The following is a 17461-nucleotide window of genomic DNA, read 5'->3' on the forward strand; positions in this document are numbered from 1 at the left end:
TAATATTTTGATTCTATGAGTGCATGATTCCCAGAAAACCTTTAGGATATTAATGACAGGAATATCAGCCATATAAACAGGAGACTTTTCATTCTGATCTGATTTCAGTCTTTAACTCTTTCAATTAGCAATAATTGCACCTTGGATAAACCTCATTGGCTACAATACAGCCACTGTGCAAAGCTTGTCTTGTTAAAAGGGCTGCTTTGGTGATAACTGACAAGACTAGTCTTCTCTACCATGGTCAGGCAATCTAGTGGAAAAGAAATGCTGAGGAAGAAAAGTTCAGATGCACACCATTGAAAATGGTGCAAAGCTAGGTATACAGATCTGCTATGGACTAAATATTTGTTTCCTTGCAAAATTTATGTTAACTCTCTAATCTCCAATTTGATAGTATTTAGAGGAGGGGTTTTTGGGAAATAATAATTAGGTTATAAAGGTAAAACTCTCAAGAATGACATTATAGTAAAAAGAGAGACGAGAGAGATGATTTCTTTCTTGTCTCTCTCTCTCCTTCCCCCCCCCTCTGCCATGTGAGGTTTAAGAAGGTGGCTGTATGAAAACTGGGAAGAGGGCCCTCACCAGAACCAAATCAACTGGGACCTTAATCTTTGAGTTCTGAGTATCCAGAACTGTGAGATATAAATATTTGTTATTTAAGCCATCCAGTCTTTAGAGTTTTTGTTACAGAAGTATGAAATCACTAAGATAATACTCAAACAAAATGCATAAAAGTATACCAAAAGACAGGTAGAGCCCTGGCCTGTGTGTCTCAGTTGGTTGGGTATCATCCTATGAACCAAAAGGTCACAGATTAGATTCCAGGTCAGGCCACATGCCTAGGTTGCAAGTTCAGTCCTTGGTTGGGGTGCATACAAGGGGCAGCCAACTGATGCTTCTCTCATTAATGTTTCTCTCTTTCCCTCCCTTCCTTCCCTCTCTAAAGAAATCAATAAGTGTGTCCTCAGGTGAGGATTAATAAAAAAAAAACAGGTACAAGCATGTACATAGTGGTCATGTTCATAATTTCCACAAACTGGGCTCAACCCAAATGCCTAGGAATAGTAAATTGGATAAATAAACTGCATCATATTTAAATATTATAAAGTAATGAGGATGAAGTACACCACCATTAACATGCATAAATCAAACAAATACAATGTTGAAAAAAAGAAGCCACAATCAAAGAGAATGTTTGTACTGTTTTATTCCATTTATATAAATGATAGACACAGTCTAAAGTAATCTATGTTTTCAAAGTCAAGATGGTGGTCACTCTTGGGAGGGAAAAGTAGTTACTAGGGGCATGTTCTAGGTGCTATCCAAGTTCAGTTTCTTAATCCAGGTCCTGATAACATGAGTATTTCAGTTTTTGAAAATTCATCAAGCTGATATAATTTTTGCATTTTTCTCTATATATGTTATACTTCATTAATAAGTTGAATAAAATACAATACCAATAAAACTACTGTATAAAAAAGGTTTTAGTAAGGCAAAACAAAGAGGTATAAAGTGGTTGACCATCTTGGAAAAGCTGTTCGGGAAGAAAAATAGAGTCAGGCAAGGAATTATTCTTATTGTTGTAATGTTTATTCATTCAGTAAATATTTCTTGAGCAACCATCATATGGCAGGCATCGTTCTAAATGCTTAGGATATATCCATGAAGAAAACACATACCTCTGCCCTTGTGGCACTCACATTCTAGTGGGAGTCATATCCTATCCGCATTAAGTGTGGTAGCCTTTTGAAGGAAACATAAAGGGATCCCAAAACCTAAACCCCTAGCAATTACATTATACTGTACTTTGTTTTATGTGATCAGTAAATATATCAAGATACTGGAAGAACTCATGGTAACCTGTCTAGTCTTTCTAGATGGTTTCAGATGATTTGACTCTAAGTGGCAACATTCTGAATGAAATACAACAGGAAATTGTAGGTTGCATGCTCTATGTGTACTGAGTCCAGCTTAAAGGATATGTTGTGCTTTCTAGAGCTGACTGAGAAATAGCCTTTGTCCTTCTCCTGCTGGATGCCCTTTGCTCTGGCACCTGCCATCCATTAGGAGACCTCCTACTGAGATCTTTCATCATTGAAAATATATGATGATTTTCATTACTGCCTAGACTAATAGGTAGTGAGTATTCCTTTAAAATATATTCCCCTAAATATTGATTGGGCTTTGGACATTCTTTGAAGTTTCTAACACCAACACAGTTGGACTGAAATCATAGATACTAATCACAGAAACCGAAAAATTTGGTGAAGGAAGAATTACGCAGTGATTCTTTCCTTATTATAGCCAGTTGGTCAGTAAACACACATGTGAAAGGAAATCTTACAGCCTTTAGTTAAACTATCCCATGGCTATCACTGGTAGCAGGTTGCTAGGCCCACTGTGTGGCCCCTTGTGAATTTATCATAGAAAGGAAGTGTTTGATGTGCCTAGTTTGCTTTTCAAGTCAGTGGAATAGTACTAGGTTTTTCTAAAAAGCACCTTATAAGATTTCAACATGTGAATAATATGTTGAATAAATACATGCTTTTTAGAAGGGAAGTAGAAGTGTTTTCCTTCAATTAGTTGTTAGCATCTGACAGTAAAATGTTCAGGCTGGAAGGGAAAGATATCATGAAACCACTTCTGAAAACTTCTCATTTTCAAGTAGAAAAATCTTAAAAGGGTCAATGATTTGCCCAAGGCCATGGTTGGTGGCAGAGCCCAATGTTGAACACAGGTTTCTTGACTACCATCTCAGCACATATTCTATTCTACTAGTATTGTAAACAAAATCATGTCACAAAGTTAACAACTGCCTTCAACCCTTGCTGTGCATATGCTGTATGTATTCATATATATAAATATAAAGAAAACATACAGAGGAAGTAAAGGATTTTTGGAATGTATCACTATATATTTATTTATTTATTTTATTATATTTTTAATATTTACCACAGCATATGTTTTCAAATTGATTTGAGAGAGAGAGAAACTTTGATGTGAGAGAGAAACATTGATTGGTTGCCTCCCATATATTACCCAACCAGGGATTCAACCCACAACCTAGGTGTATGCTCAGATAGGGAATTGAACCTGTGACCCTTTGGTGTATGAGATGATGCTCCAACCAACTGAGCCACCCAGCCAGGGATATCACTATACTTGAAGCATAAAAATTTTAAACTAGATTTTAAATTAAATTTATTGGGATGACATTGGTTAATAACACAATTTTCAAGTGTACAATTCTGTAATACATCATCTGCATTATGTGTTCATCAGCCAAAATCAAATCTCCTTTTGTCACCATATATTTTATCCCCTTTACCCTCTTTATTCTCCCCCCATACCCTTTCCCTCAGTAACCACCATGCTGTCGTCTGTGTCTATGAGTTTGTTTTAAACTAGATTTTTAAACTGAGCTATTGTTTATGATTTTAGGATAAAAGTTGCAGCTTATTTGCTTTTAGTTGTAGTCTGATATAATCTCAAATAGCTCTTTGCTTTACAATTCATTTTTTAACATTAACTTGTTCTGTATTAGATGCCATCAACTATAGAAATATTTTAAATTATTTGTATAGCTAGCTGTTCAATTACAAAATCAGGAGTATGAAATATGATCTGTGTAGGTAGAAAACAGAGTAAAACTTCAATTAATGCATAGTTTTACTTTCATCAGAAATATCTGCAGTTCCCTAGTATGGTCTGTAAGCTCTATGAGGGTAAATGATGTCATTTTGTTCACTACTGAATTCCAAGTACTTAGTACAGCACCTAGTATATAATAGATGCTTAATAAATATGTTGAATGAATAAAAAACCTTTTAGACACAAGCTAGCTATGTGATATGCATCTGTATTGTGGATGAAAAGAGGCTGCATACTAAACCTGTCAAGCTTGTGGAGGTGCTATGTGGCAGCCTTACAAACTCAGAGACCTAAAGTAACCACATAGGATGGTTTGAAATGAAAACTTTCCAACTAAAAGTGAGTCAGGTGGGTAGCTATGTTCTTGGCAGATATTTTCCTTCACAAAGGTCAAACTTTACCTTAACTGCACCAATCATCTTTTTGCATCTAAAGTACCTTTAGAATGTCAGAGTAATCTTTTCCATTCCCCTCAGGGCACAATCTCCCACCAGAGCACGAGACCACAGAACCCCCTTTGTTATCTTGTTTTCCTATATACCATCTCTAAGTGCTATAATTGTTCATTGTTAACTATCTTAACACCCACCAATGTAAAAGAAGTTTGTATCTAACCCTTTTACTTTTTATCCAATCTCAGAGATTACTCTGCTTTGCATTCTCCTGTCTCCCTAATCTTCTACCAATGAATTTCATGTAACCAATTTACATCTTCTCTTTTGATTGTAATGTATAAAATCAGGTGCAAAACTGCCATTTTCCAGAGCATTTTTTCAATCCATTGAGATTTTGCTTCCTGACAATTGTCATCAATTTGGCTCAAATAAACTCATAAAAATATTCTTACAGGTCTGGACATTTCTTATATTGACAGTATGATATTTGCTGTCACTGAAAATAGGTTTAAGTCTCCAGACCCAAAGATTCTGTTTGAATTTCAAATGAGTTCTATTTACCTAGTTTTCTTCCTCATAGATTTCTGGAAGTGAAAAAAAAAAAAAACAAAGTGAGTGATCACCTGACCCAACCCCCTTATTTTATAGAAGAGGAAACAGCTAAGCCCATAAAGAAGGAAGTGACTTCCCAAGAATCACATAGCTAGGTAGCAAGAAAGGCTGGGTTAGAACCTAACATAAGACCTTGTATATAGGTACCTTCCATAAACTTTTTTTTATGTTGGCTTTCACATCAGTGGATCAGTGGATCTCAAAGTTGTTCTCCCCTGATCAGCAGCATCAGCATCAGCATCAGCCAGGATGTTGTTAGAAATGTATATTCTTGGGCTCACTTTGGACCTAGTGAGTCAGAACTTCTGGGCTTGGGGCAGAACACATAGTGTTTTAACAAGACTTCCAAGGGGATTTTAATGCATTCAAGTTTGAGAAGCATTGGTCTATATATTTTAACATCTATCCTGATATTCTATGACATTCCAACCTGATAAGTGGTTCATTTACATAAAAGAAGGGTATTTTTATTTTATGTATATTTTTAATCAATTGAGATCCAGAAAGGAAGTTAAGAGTCATGTTGTTTTCATATAACCTACTCAGGTTCTTGGTACAGTAAGTGTTCCTGGTACTCAGGAAGTGTTTTTTTAAGTCATCTTGGAATATTGTCTCAATCTTATTGGCATTTGTGTATGCTATATAGGCAATCTAATGTATGGTCAATTAACTGGGTCTTGAAATCAGATTGACCTGGTTTTGAATCTGAAATCTACCACTAACTAGTTGTGCAACCTTGGATATATTTCTTAAAACTTTCTGAGTCTCACCTTCTCATCTCTACAACAGGGATAATTATATACCTACTCTCCAGCATTGTTACGAGGATTAAATAAGAAAAATGTATGCAAAGAGCTTAATATAGTACTTTGTATATAGTAATTGCTTAGTAATGGCAGCCATTATTATGATGATGATGATGATTAACATAATCATCATTGCCATCATCATCATCATCATTGTTTGTTCTCAAGTAAAATGGATTATTCATTTGGACACAGATTTGGCATGAATTTCAAACTGGTAAGTATTTTTTTTTTTTTGTATTCCAAAGGCTGTGGTGTCTATTACAAATGTCTGTTTTCCCTGAGTGTTATTTAAATGTTCTCAGGCTTTTGAAAGTGAGTTTCAGGCACAGCCCAAAGAAATGTTTCCAAGGGCTCCTCAGATATAATTTACACTCTAAACCTTTTAGATGAATTTGCCTATGGTGGATTATACCTTCTAAATATAAAAACACATCAGAACACAAAATATCTCTGAAATATATTCTCACACATAAATGGTTTTAATGAATGTGCTTCCTGTCTTCATTAACCCTATAGCAGAGGGGGAAATGGAAGGTCTCATGGTAATAAAAACATATCTGCCTTGCCCCATGTAGGCTCTATGTTTTACTGATTCCTCAGAATCTGATTGAGAAAATATAAATCTTGCTTAATCTTCAAACTTAGGAATTGGGGCAAAAATAGTAATTAATATTCCTTCTTAGACCAAAAGATCTCTAATGTGGCAGTCATGCCCCCTTTTCCAGATGTCTCTTAATAATCACAGCAGAACCCTATGCACCATCAACTTGTAGTCAGGGAGCCAGGAAAGTAGCCACACCTGGAGTGAGTTTGGGTGGCGGTGTCCCATGTAAATTCTCCTTTCAAGTCATTTTAAGAATTTCAATGCTGACAACTTTTATTAACAATTCTCCATGTTTCTGTCACTGAGGGAAAAGGAGGAAATAGTCTCCCTTGTGTGTTTCTTGTCAGAGAGGCATGACTATATTACAGTCTCTTAATTTTTGAAGTAATCTACATTTCAGGAGATGAAACAAAGGTAACTCTTAACATCTGCCAATATGTTTTTTTGTTCTTATATCAAAGAAAGTGAAGTATCCTCAAATCCTAAAGAAAGAAATCAAACTTGATAATTTACTCAATTAGAAGATGTGAAATGCCTGACTAGGCCTTCTTTGGCAAGGAAAATGTCCACCGACAAAAATGCTTTCAGGAAGAACTGTATTAACTGCAGGAGGCTTTTTGGTTACATTTTGAAAGACTTCAGGCTCAGCTGAGCTCCTCAGATGCTCTAGCAAATGTTTGTGAATTGAAGAAAACTTGTTCAGCTTCAGGGGAAAGAGCAAGAGGAGGTATTTGCAAACTCATAGTGTATATTTCTTAAAACAACCTTTGGTCCAAAGTTTATTTTCATGTAGAGTTACCAGAAATATCTATTTTTAAAAATTCCTATCCTTCTGCAAGTCTATAAAAATAAAGCTTATTTAAAATTCCACACTCGTGTAGATGTGGCCTTAGGGAAGGAAGACCCATTAGACACAGAGATCATTAATGCTCCCCTCAGAATCATATTTGCTTCTTCAACTGATTGCTCACATAGAATCTTACTTACCAAGTACTTAAGTATTTAAGTGCCTTATCATTCTTGGAAATTACTACTCACTAGCCTGTCTTGGAGAGGGAGGAGAGGTGCAACTACACAATGTTTCCTGAATGGGGGAAATAGCCCACTCTCTACAACTCTTCCCCACAATAGCAGCTTTATATGTGCTCTGCCTCCAAATAATCCAGTCCTGAAATACTGATCCCTAGAGCACCCTGTGCAATAGTTCCTGTATAGCACCTGAATACTGAGAAATCTCTAATTTGTAAAACCAGATTCTTTCAAATGGATATTAAACCTGGCACAATGAGGGGGCAGGAGAGGGGAAAGAGTTAATGGATTATAATTTCTCTGTATCTTCTAGACATCTCTCTTTGGATATCCTCTGGTACAAAGAATTTATTTAACATGCTCAAATCCAAAATCATTGTCAGCCCTTCTACCACCTCCAAAAATCACTTGGCTCCTGATTTCTCTGTTTCTAACCACACCCCACTGAAAATCTCAAAGGCATTCCTGACAGTTTTCTAACCCTCTTAAAATGCATCCAATCATTTACCAATATTGTTCATAACTATTAGTAAATTCAACCACTTTAGTCTTTCTCCATTTTTTTCCCTTTCTATTTTCACAAACATCCCTTTGTTCAGGCCTCCAGTTCTGCCCTCATCATTGAACAGCTTCTCCATTGCCCATCGTCCTTGAATTTTTCCCCTGTAATCAGTCCTTCACATCCACCATGACAGGGAGCTTTCTAAAAACACAGGCTTGATCATGTCACTAAAAGCCCTAATAATAAGAGAAAAGAAGTGAGAGAATAAAGCTAAGTGGGGTTATCAGAACTTATGCTTTAGTGCTCAAAATGAACAATTATCCTGATTTTTATACGCAAGTCATTTGCCTAAGCATTACAATGGTTATAGTGAAACTCTTTTCTCTAGTGGTTGCAGACAAGATATATATATATTTTTCTCTTTAACCGCATTATGTTAGGAATTTATTGTATGTAGTTGTATTTCTAGGAGTTTTGTTTGATGTGGTTTATCCAACATATGCAGTGATTGATTCTGTTATTTGTACAACAAAAATTTATTGAACATTTACTATGTGCCAGATGGTGTGCTGTGTACTTGGGTTACAAACATGAATACAACATGGTCCTTGCCTTTATGTAACTTTATCTGAATTCCTGAATGAAAAAATAAAGCCTGGAGTGAATCTCCATTATCTGTAGGATAAAGTCGAAACAGTTCATTATAAAATACAACTAAAAAAATATTTGTTGAATATTTGAGCAAGAATATTTACTAGGCCTCTTTCATGAAGCCTTCCTGAATATTTCAGTTGCCACTCACCAGCTACGTTATCCATTGTCTCATTTATTTCCTGAGGCTTGTTTTTCCTTACCTATAAAACATGAAAAATGATAGTATCTACTTCACGGAGAAACTGTTAGGATGGACTGTAATCCTGATGTAAAATGTTAAATTCTTAGAATAGGGCCTGGCCCATAGTAACTTCTGAAGAAACTGTAGCTACTTTATGTTCCAAGATTTTTCTAGAGGACACTTCTCTTCTAAAATGCATATGGAACCAAGAGACATAGGGTAGCTGAATGGATAAGAAAATAAGACCCATATATATGCTGCCTCCAAGAGACCCATCTCAGATCGAAAGATACACACAGAGTAAAGTAAAGAGTTGGGAAAAGATATTTCATGCAAACAGAAAGAAAAGCTGGGGTAGCAGTACTTATATCTGACAAAGTAGACTTTAAAACCAAGGTTATAGTAAGAGACAAAGAAGGATCCTACATAATGATAAAGAGAACAATCCAACAAGAAGATATAACCCTAGTAATGCACCCAACATAGGAGCACCTAAACATTTGAAGCAAGTCTTAATGGACATAAAAGGAGAGACTAACAGAAATACAGTCATAGTTGGGGATTTTAACACCTCATTGACTTCAATGGATAGATCCTCCATTGAACATACCATCTTCCACAACTGAACAACTGAATCAGGAAGAACCAGAAAAACTGATTAGATCAATTCTAACTGATGAATTTCAAAGAGTAATGAAAAAACTCCCAACAAACAAAAGCCCTGGGCCAGAGGGATTCACGGGTGAATTCTACCAAACATTCTGAGAACTAACACCTATCCTTCTCAAACTATTTGATATAATTTAAGAGGAGGGAAGGCTCCCAAAGACATTTTATAAGGCCAGCATTATCCTAATTCCAAAACCAGATAAACACACTACAAAGAAAGAAAATTATAGGCCAATATCCCTGATGAACATAGACACTAAAATCCTCAACAAAATATTAGCAAACCAATACAGCAATACATCAAAAAGATCATACAGCATGATTAAGTGGGATTTATTATGGGAATGCAACTTTGGTACAACATTTGCAAATCAATAAATGTGATTCACCACATAAAACAAAATGAAGAATAAAAACTATACCAATAGATGTACAAAAAGCATTTGATAAAATCCAGTGCCCATTTATGATAAAAACTCCTAGCACAGTGGGAATAGAGGGAACATACCTAAACATAATAAAGGCCATATGTGACAAACCCACTGGCAGCATCATAGTCAATGGGTAAAAATGACAAGTGTTCCCCTTAAGATGGGGAACAAGACAGGGATCTCTACTTTAATCTCTTATTTAATGTGGTACTGGATGTCTTAGGCAGAGCAATCAGACAAGAAGAAGAAATAAAAAGCATCCAAACTGAAAAGGAAAAAGTAAAACTGTCATTATTTACAGATGACATGATACTGTATATAAAGAACTCCAAAGATTCCACCAAGAAACTACTAGAACTGATAAGTGAATTCAGCAAAGTAGCAGGATACAAAATTAATATACAGAAATCAGTTGTATTTTTATACACCAATAATGAAATAACAGAAAGGGAAATTAAGGAAACAGTCCCATTCACTATTGCTACAAAAAGAATAAAATACCTGGAAATAAACCTAATGAAGGATGTAAAAGACCTGTTCTTGGAAAATTATAAGACACTGAAGAAAAAAATTGAAGAAGATACAAATAAATGGAAGTACATACCATGTTCATAAGTAGGAAGAATTCACATCACTAAAGTGTCCATACTACCCAAAGCAATCTATAGATTCAATGCAATTCCTGTCAAGATTCCAATGATGTATTTCACAGAACTAGAACAAATATTTAAAAAATTTATATAGAAACACAGAGAGTCCTGCATAGCAACAGTGATCCTGAGAAAGAAGAATGAAGTTGGAAGAATCATACTACCTAATATCAAACTATACTACAAGGCCATAGTAATCAAAACAGCTTGGTACTGGCATAAAAACAGACACATAGATCAATGGAACAGAATATAGAGCCCAGAAATAAACCAACACCTTTATAATCAATTAATATTGGACAGAGGAAGCAAGCACATACAATGGACTGAATATAGTTTACTCAATAAATAGTGTTGGGAAAATTGGACAGATAAGCTCAAAAAAAATGAAACTAGATCACCACCTTCTTCCACCACATACAAGAATAAATTCAAAATGGATCTAAGACCTAAATGTTAGATACAGAACCATAAAAATCCTAGAAGAAAACATGGGCAGCCAAATCTTGGACATTGTTCATAGAAATGTTTTATCTGATATATCTCCCCAGGCAAGAAAAACAAAAGAAAAAAGTAAACAAATGGGGCTTAATCAATCAAACTAAAAAGGTTTTGCAGAGCAAAGGAGTTTGTCAACAAAATAAAAAGACAACCCACAGAATATACTTGTTGATACATCTGATAAGGGATTAATATCCAAAATTTATAAAGAACTTACAAAACTCAACACTAAAAAAACAAACAGCCCAGGTATAAAATGGGCAAAGGACCTGAATAGACACTTCTCCAAAGAGGACATACAGATAGCGAATAGACATATAAAAAGATGCTCAACATTACTAATCATCAGAGAAATGCAAATTAAAACCACAATGAGATACCATCTCATACCTGTCAGTATGCCTATCATCAATAAATCAAACAGCAAGTGCTGGTGAGGATGTGGAGAAAGGGGAACCCTTTTGCAACATTGGTCAGAATGCAGATTGGTGCAGCCACTGTGGTAAGCAATATGGAGATACCTCAAAAAATTAAAAATGGATCTGCCTTTTAACCTGGCAACCCCACTTCTGGGAATATATCCAAAGGAACCCAAAACACTCATTTGAAAGAACATAAACATCCCTATGTTCATTGCAGCTTTATTTACAATTGCCAAGATATGTAAGCAGCCCAAGTGTCCATCAATAGATGGGTGGAAAAAAAACAACTATGGGATATTTACGTAATGGAATTCTACTCAGCTGTAAAAAAGAAGACAATTTTACCCTTTGCAACAGTATGGAGGGACCTGGAGAACATTATGCTAAGTGAAATAAGCCAGTGAGAGAAAGACAAATTCCATATGGTTTCACTCATATGTGGAATCTAATGAACAAACTGAACTAACAAGCAAAGCAGAGACAGAGGCATAGATGGAGAGCAGATAACAGCTAGATGGTGAGGAGGTTAGGTCATGGAGAGATGGAGCAGAAAGGAAAAAGGACTCATGGACATGTACAACAGGGTTGTGATTGCTGGGGGGAGGGGTATAAGGGGAATAAATGATAATGGAAAAATATAATAAAGATAAAAATAAAAAAAAAACAATCTTTCTCCTCATCTGATGTTTGGTCCCCATGCAAAACTTTCAGTCTCTGAGCTCAAACATAGATCTTTGTTCCATCAATAACATGATTGTCCTGTTGTAGTACATTCTGAAGTTCTGCCTCTGAAGGAAATTGAAGCCAACTCATATTTCTGTGAAAGCCAGTCTCTATCAAAAGGTATAGTGCACTTTTGTACATAGCTGAGCTGTGCAAAGTTTTCTCTCAGCTCACTGGAGGTGGTAGTCCAGGGAATTTTGCTGTCAAAAGCAACAAGCCAGGCAGTACTTGTGTGCAGAGCCATAATGCCCCTTACTGTGAAAGCCACCATGTTTATATTGAGGAACATCCCTGGAATTCTATACCTATTGAACAATTCCCATTTCCCTCTTCTCCTAGCCCCTTGTAACCACCATTCTACTTTCTGTCTTTATAATTTTTTTGCTCTAGTTATATCATATAAGTGGAATAATCCTATATTTGTCTTTTTGTAGCTGGCTTATTCCACTTAGCATAATGTCCTTAAGGTTCATCCACATTGTAGCATGTGTCAGATTTCCTTTTTTAAGGCTGAATAATATTCCCTTGTATGAACATACCACATTTAGTTTGCCCATTTATCCATTAGTGGACACTTAAGTTTTTTCGTCCTGTGGCTATTGTGAATAATGCTGCTATAAACATGGGTGTACAATGATTTTCATTTTATAGAATCACCCTAACTACCATGTTGAGATTAGACAGTAGATGTCAACACTGGAAGCTAGATACCAGTTAAGAGGCTGGATGAGCAATAATGGTGAGGATGATGTAGTGGTGGAACATGTAAGAAGTAATTAAATTCTAATTAGGTCCCAAAGATAATGCTGGCAATTTGGTACTTTTCTGTGTGTTATTTCTTCCAAGTTGAGCACCTGTTTTAGTGGGATTCACTTCTCTCTGCTTCCTATGGAAAGTCAGAAAATGCTACTTCTAGAGAAACCTGGTTATTCATCTAAAGTGATATTGACAAAAATGCTAAGCAACCACCCTGGCTGGTGTGTCTCAGTGGACTGAGTGCTGGCCTGCAATCCAAAACATTGCTGGTTCAATTCCCAGTCAGGGCACATACCTGGGTTGTGGGCCAGGTCCCTAGTTGGGGGCTTGTGAGACACAACTGATGTTTCTCTCACACATTGATCTTTCTTCCCTTCTCTTTCTCCTTCCCTTCCCCTCTCTTTAAAAATAAATAAATAAAATCTTTTTAAAAAGTACTAAGCAAACTTCAGTCATATCTCACCTGGCTAGAAGTGGGGGGGGCAGTTATTGGGGTGCCAAAAAACATGAACAAAATACCAAAAATGTTTCACTTTAACCATTTTGGGGAAAAAGTCACATAAGGTATATTTGATTTTTCTTTGCCTTCTTGAGGAGAACATTGAGAATATTTGACTTCACACAATTCTGAAAGAACAACTTTAGTACTGATACATGTATAACAGTAAATAATATGTTTAAGGCTACTAAAGTGAACAGGACAAATTTCTTCCACACTAAATGACTCCAGAGTTCTGAACTTTTGAAATTTGTAGGCTCTCTTATTGGTTTCTTATGGGGTTCCTGTCCCCTTATGTGTTAATGTGCCTGCCAGCACTACTCTTCTTCAGCCTAATCTCCTACCCAGCACTGCACCCCTGCCCCAGGCAGTAAGCACTTGATAAATGATTATAGAATGAAGACAGCCAAAGATGTTTACATCTTGTGCAAGGAAAAACTGTTACAGAATGAAGGCCTCTTCAGCGTATAGCTTTGTAATTGTTGTTTGCCCCCTCAGAGGCCTCTGGTTTTCTTCCTAGTTTTCACATATATTCAGGGCAGGCAAGTTTGCCATATGACTCTACTCTACACAGTTAAGATATTAGGCCACTGGTGACTGGCAAGAAAGATCTGGTTGGGCCTGCATGTTGATCCCAGGACAGAGAAGCTGCAAAATGAAAAATCTCTTCCTGTCTCATCTATTGTGGTTATAGCCACACTGTAAAAAGATGTGCAATTTTTTGAAAGAATCAACTGTATGGCATGTGTCTAAGAGAGTTCACAAGCACATTTACAATGACAAAAGTAGTGTTATTTTCTTTGTTTCATTGCCAAAAAATGTATTCTGAAATATAGACTATTTGGATGGGATCACATTTAAAAACTAGACATTTATGTGAAAATTACAGAATCTTAAAGGAAGAAGGGGTCCAAAGAGATGAGAGAAAAAGAAAGACAGATAGGCATGGACATGAGGCTAGGAAAAAAAAAACATTATTACAACTTACATTGCATATTTCTTTGAGAAACATTTCTTCAAAGTTGATTGTAGAATTCAGTGTGCATATGTAGCCCTCTGTCTGATGAGGAATACATGAGAAATTTGGGATTGGTGGTAGCTCTACTAATTACATCAACTTGGGAAGCTTACTTTAAGAGAATAAAAGCTGACTCTATGCCAATAAATAAGAGCTAGTTTGTATTGACTACTTACCATGTGCCTTGCAATGTGCTAAGTACTTTTAAAATTTATTTTTAAATTAAATTTGTTGGGGAAACATTGGTTAATTGGAAATATAGGTTTCAAGTATACATTTCTATAATACCTGATCTGTATACTGCATCATGTGCCCAGCACCCAATGTCAGATCATCTTCTGTCACCATATATTTGGCCCCCTTCACCCTTTACTACTCCCCACACCCTTCCTTCTGGTAACCACTATACTGTTATTTGTGTCTATGAGTTTCAGTTTTATACCCCATATATGAGTGAAATCATATGGTTCTTAGCTTTTTCTGACTCACTTATACCCTTAGCATAACGTTCTCATGGTCTATCCATGTTGTCACAAATGGCAGTATTTCATCTTTTCTTATGGCTGAGTAGTATTCCATAGTATACAAGGTCTGTCTGGAAAAAGTCCAACCATTGTTAATATGATGAGAACAGTTTGTGTGACATCAATGTAACCTGGCAGCCAAAAAGAGTGGACTGGAATGTGCATGCATGGACAATGATGCCTTCACTGTACCAGTCAGTAGGGGTGGTAGATGCATTGAGTGAGCATGTGTACTGTGTGGCTGTCATATTCAAAATGACTAAGCAAGCAGAGCAACAAATCTGCACCAAATTTTGCATTAAGCCTGAACATTTTTCCACAGAAACTATTTGGATGATTCAGAAGGTCGCAGCTATGGGCAACTAGTGATTGACAGCTTCATCAGACAACGCACCTACTCATGCATCATGTCTCATGCAGAGTTGTTTTGCAAAACATCAAATCACTCAATTGACTCAGCCTTGCTGCCCAGATTTGGTATCCTGTGACTTCTGGTTTTTCCCCAAACTAAAATAACCTTTGAAAGGGAACAGATTTTAGACCATTGATGAGATTCAGGAAAATACAATAGGGCATCTGATGGTGTTTGGGAGAACTGTGTGAAATCCCAGGGTGCCTACTTTGAAGGGACTGAGGCATCATTGTCCTACGTATGATGTTTGTTGTATCTTGTATCTTCTTCAATAAGTGTCTATATTTTTCATATTACATGACTGGATACCTTCTGGACAGACTTTATATATATCTCACATCTTTTTAATCCAATCTTCTATTAAAGGACATTTTGGTTGTCTACATGTCTTGGCCACCATGAATAGTGCAGCAATAACATAGGGGTACATATATCTTTGTTAATAAATGTTTTTGAGCCTTTTGGGTAGGTACCCAAAAGAGAGATTGCTAGGTCATATGGTAACTCTATTCTTAATTTTTTTTTGAGGACCAGCCATACTATTTTCCATAGTGGCTGCACCAGTTTCCATTCCCACCAGCAGTGAGTGAGGGTTCCTTTTTTCCACATCCTCTCCAACACTTGTTATTACCTGTCAGGTTGATAACAGCCATTCTAACATGTGTGAGGTGGTATTTCATAGTTCTTTTGATTTGCATTTCCCTAATATGTGCTAAGTACTTTAAGAATAGCTAATTTAATTATGAATTAACCCTGTGACGTAGGTACAATTATTATCACTACTTGACAAATGAAAAAACTGAGGTTTGAAAAATAGCAGAGATGGTATTTAAATCCAGGTTTGCCTGAGGCTAAAATTAGTTACTCTAATCACTATGAAATACTAAGTGTATTACCAAGAGAATCAATAACCCTGGGTCTTTGCTAGGTGCTTGGAATACTAGAACTGAATGGAAGCAACAGGATGACAGTATGTATGTCCCAGTGGTCTTCAAGAGGCCTGGTTCCTGCAAGAACACAGAGCCTCATAGAAGCTAATAGAGGGCTCAGTATGGACACTGCCACTATCTAAGCTCTAGAGGAGCTAAGAGAATAAAAAAGTCAAATAACAAGAATAAGAAATCATGATGCTTAGAAAAATGATTAATGGACCAGGTACTGATTGTTGTACTCAGAAAGAAGACTATGAAAAGCTGGCAGAAGATGTAGCATACAAAGCAGCAGTAAGAAGGCCACAGCTACCCACCCCTAGGTTAGGCAAGAGATGCCAAAAAGCCCTAAGATAATGTACCAGTTCAAAGAATGTTTTTTCCAGAGAAGTAGGTTTACTATCTATCTCTTCCCCACACTTGCATGTAAACCCTTTAATACAGTAACCATGTCTTTTTTTATACAAGAATATATTCCCTGTGCTTAAAACAGTACCTGGCATGAAGGTGTTCAATAAATGTTTATTGAATTCAGCCATACAAGAATGAATAAATGACAGAGCCCAGTTAGCTATCCTGAACTTCAACCCAGATGTCTCCAAGTTCTGCAGTCTTAAAACACAACAAATAAGAGTCTGAGCTCCTAATACCCTCTATAGCAGCCATTAGTGCTGTTCGCCAAATATTTCCAACTCACTGCTTTCCAGGCATATTGGCAGGATTATACTTTCTTGCCCCTTTTAAAGTTAGGTGTGGTCCTGTGATTTGCTTTAGCCAATGAATTATGATCAGAAGATTTAAGAACCTTTCCATGCCTCTGCAATCATAGAAGCATGAAGATGAAGCCTCCATCAGCCTGGGACCCTGAATGAGGACTAGATGGAGAAGAGCCATTCAAACCACAATGGACATAGGGTATATATAGCAAGAGCAACAAATCAAACCTTGCTGTTTTAAGCCACTGAAATTTTAGGGTTTTTATTTCAACCTAGCACAGCCTTGCCTGACTGATGTGTCATCGAACTTGTAGAAAAGACAGTTTTTATAGCATTAGGTTCCCTTTGCCAAGAATTCCTGGCAATTGTTAAGAAATGCCTATAATTTATGAATCTATTCTGATTGTCATTTGTCTTCTCTAGATTTGGAAAACTCTTCCATCTTTCTCTGTCAGTCACTTCTTGACTCCCTATAATTAACTTTCCTCAGACTGTTGCTATTTCATCAAAACCATGTCATAGTAAATAACAACAGAATTACGATCTGGCTATGGAGTTTTACCAAGAGTTTGGGAATAACAGATGGTGCTATTGTCTGAATGTTTGTGCCACCACCATTCATATGTTGAAATCCCAACTCCCAAATATGATAGCATTAGAAGGTGAGGCCTTTGGGAGGTGCTTAAGTCATGAGGGTGGTACCCTTATGAGTGGGATTAGTGCTTTTATAAAAGAGGCTCCAGAGGGTAGAAACAAGGGAGGGAGGTGGGT

General features: G+C 36.5%; 1 pseudogene; it reads right to left on the minus strand.

The window, feature by feature from the left end:
• On the minus strand, nucleotides 1-185 carry LOC123819142 (annotated as a pseudogene).
• Between the last annotated feature and the right edge of the window lie 17276 nt (nucleotides 186-17461).

This window comes from Phyllostomus hastatus, unplaced genomic scaffold (genome assembly GCF_019186645.2).
Source record: "Phyllostomus hastatus isolate PE091 unplaced genomic scaffold, TTU_PhHast_1.1 phas_contig_30, whole genome shotgun sequence".
Taxonomy (NCBI): Eukaryota; Metazoa; Chordata; class Mammalia; order Chiroptera; family Phyllostomidae; genus Phyllostomus; species Phyllostomus hastatus.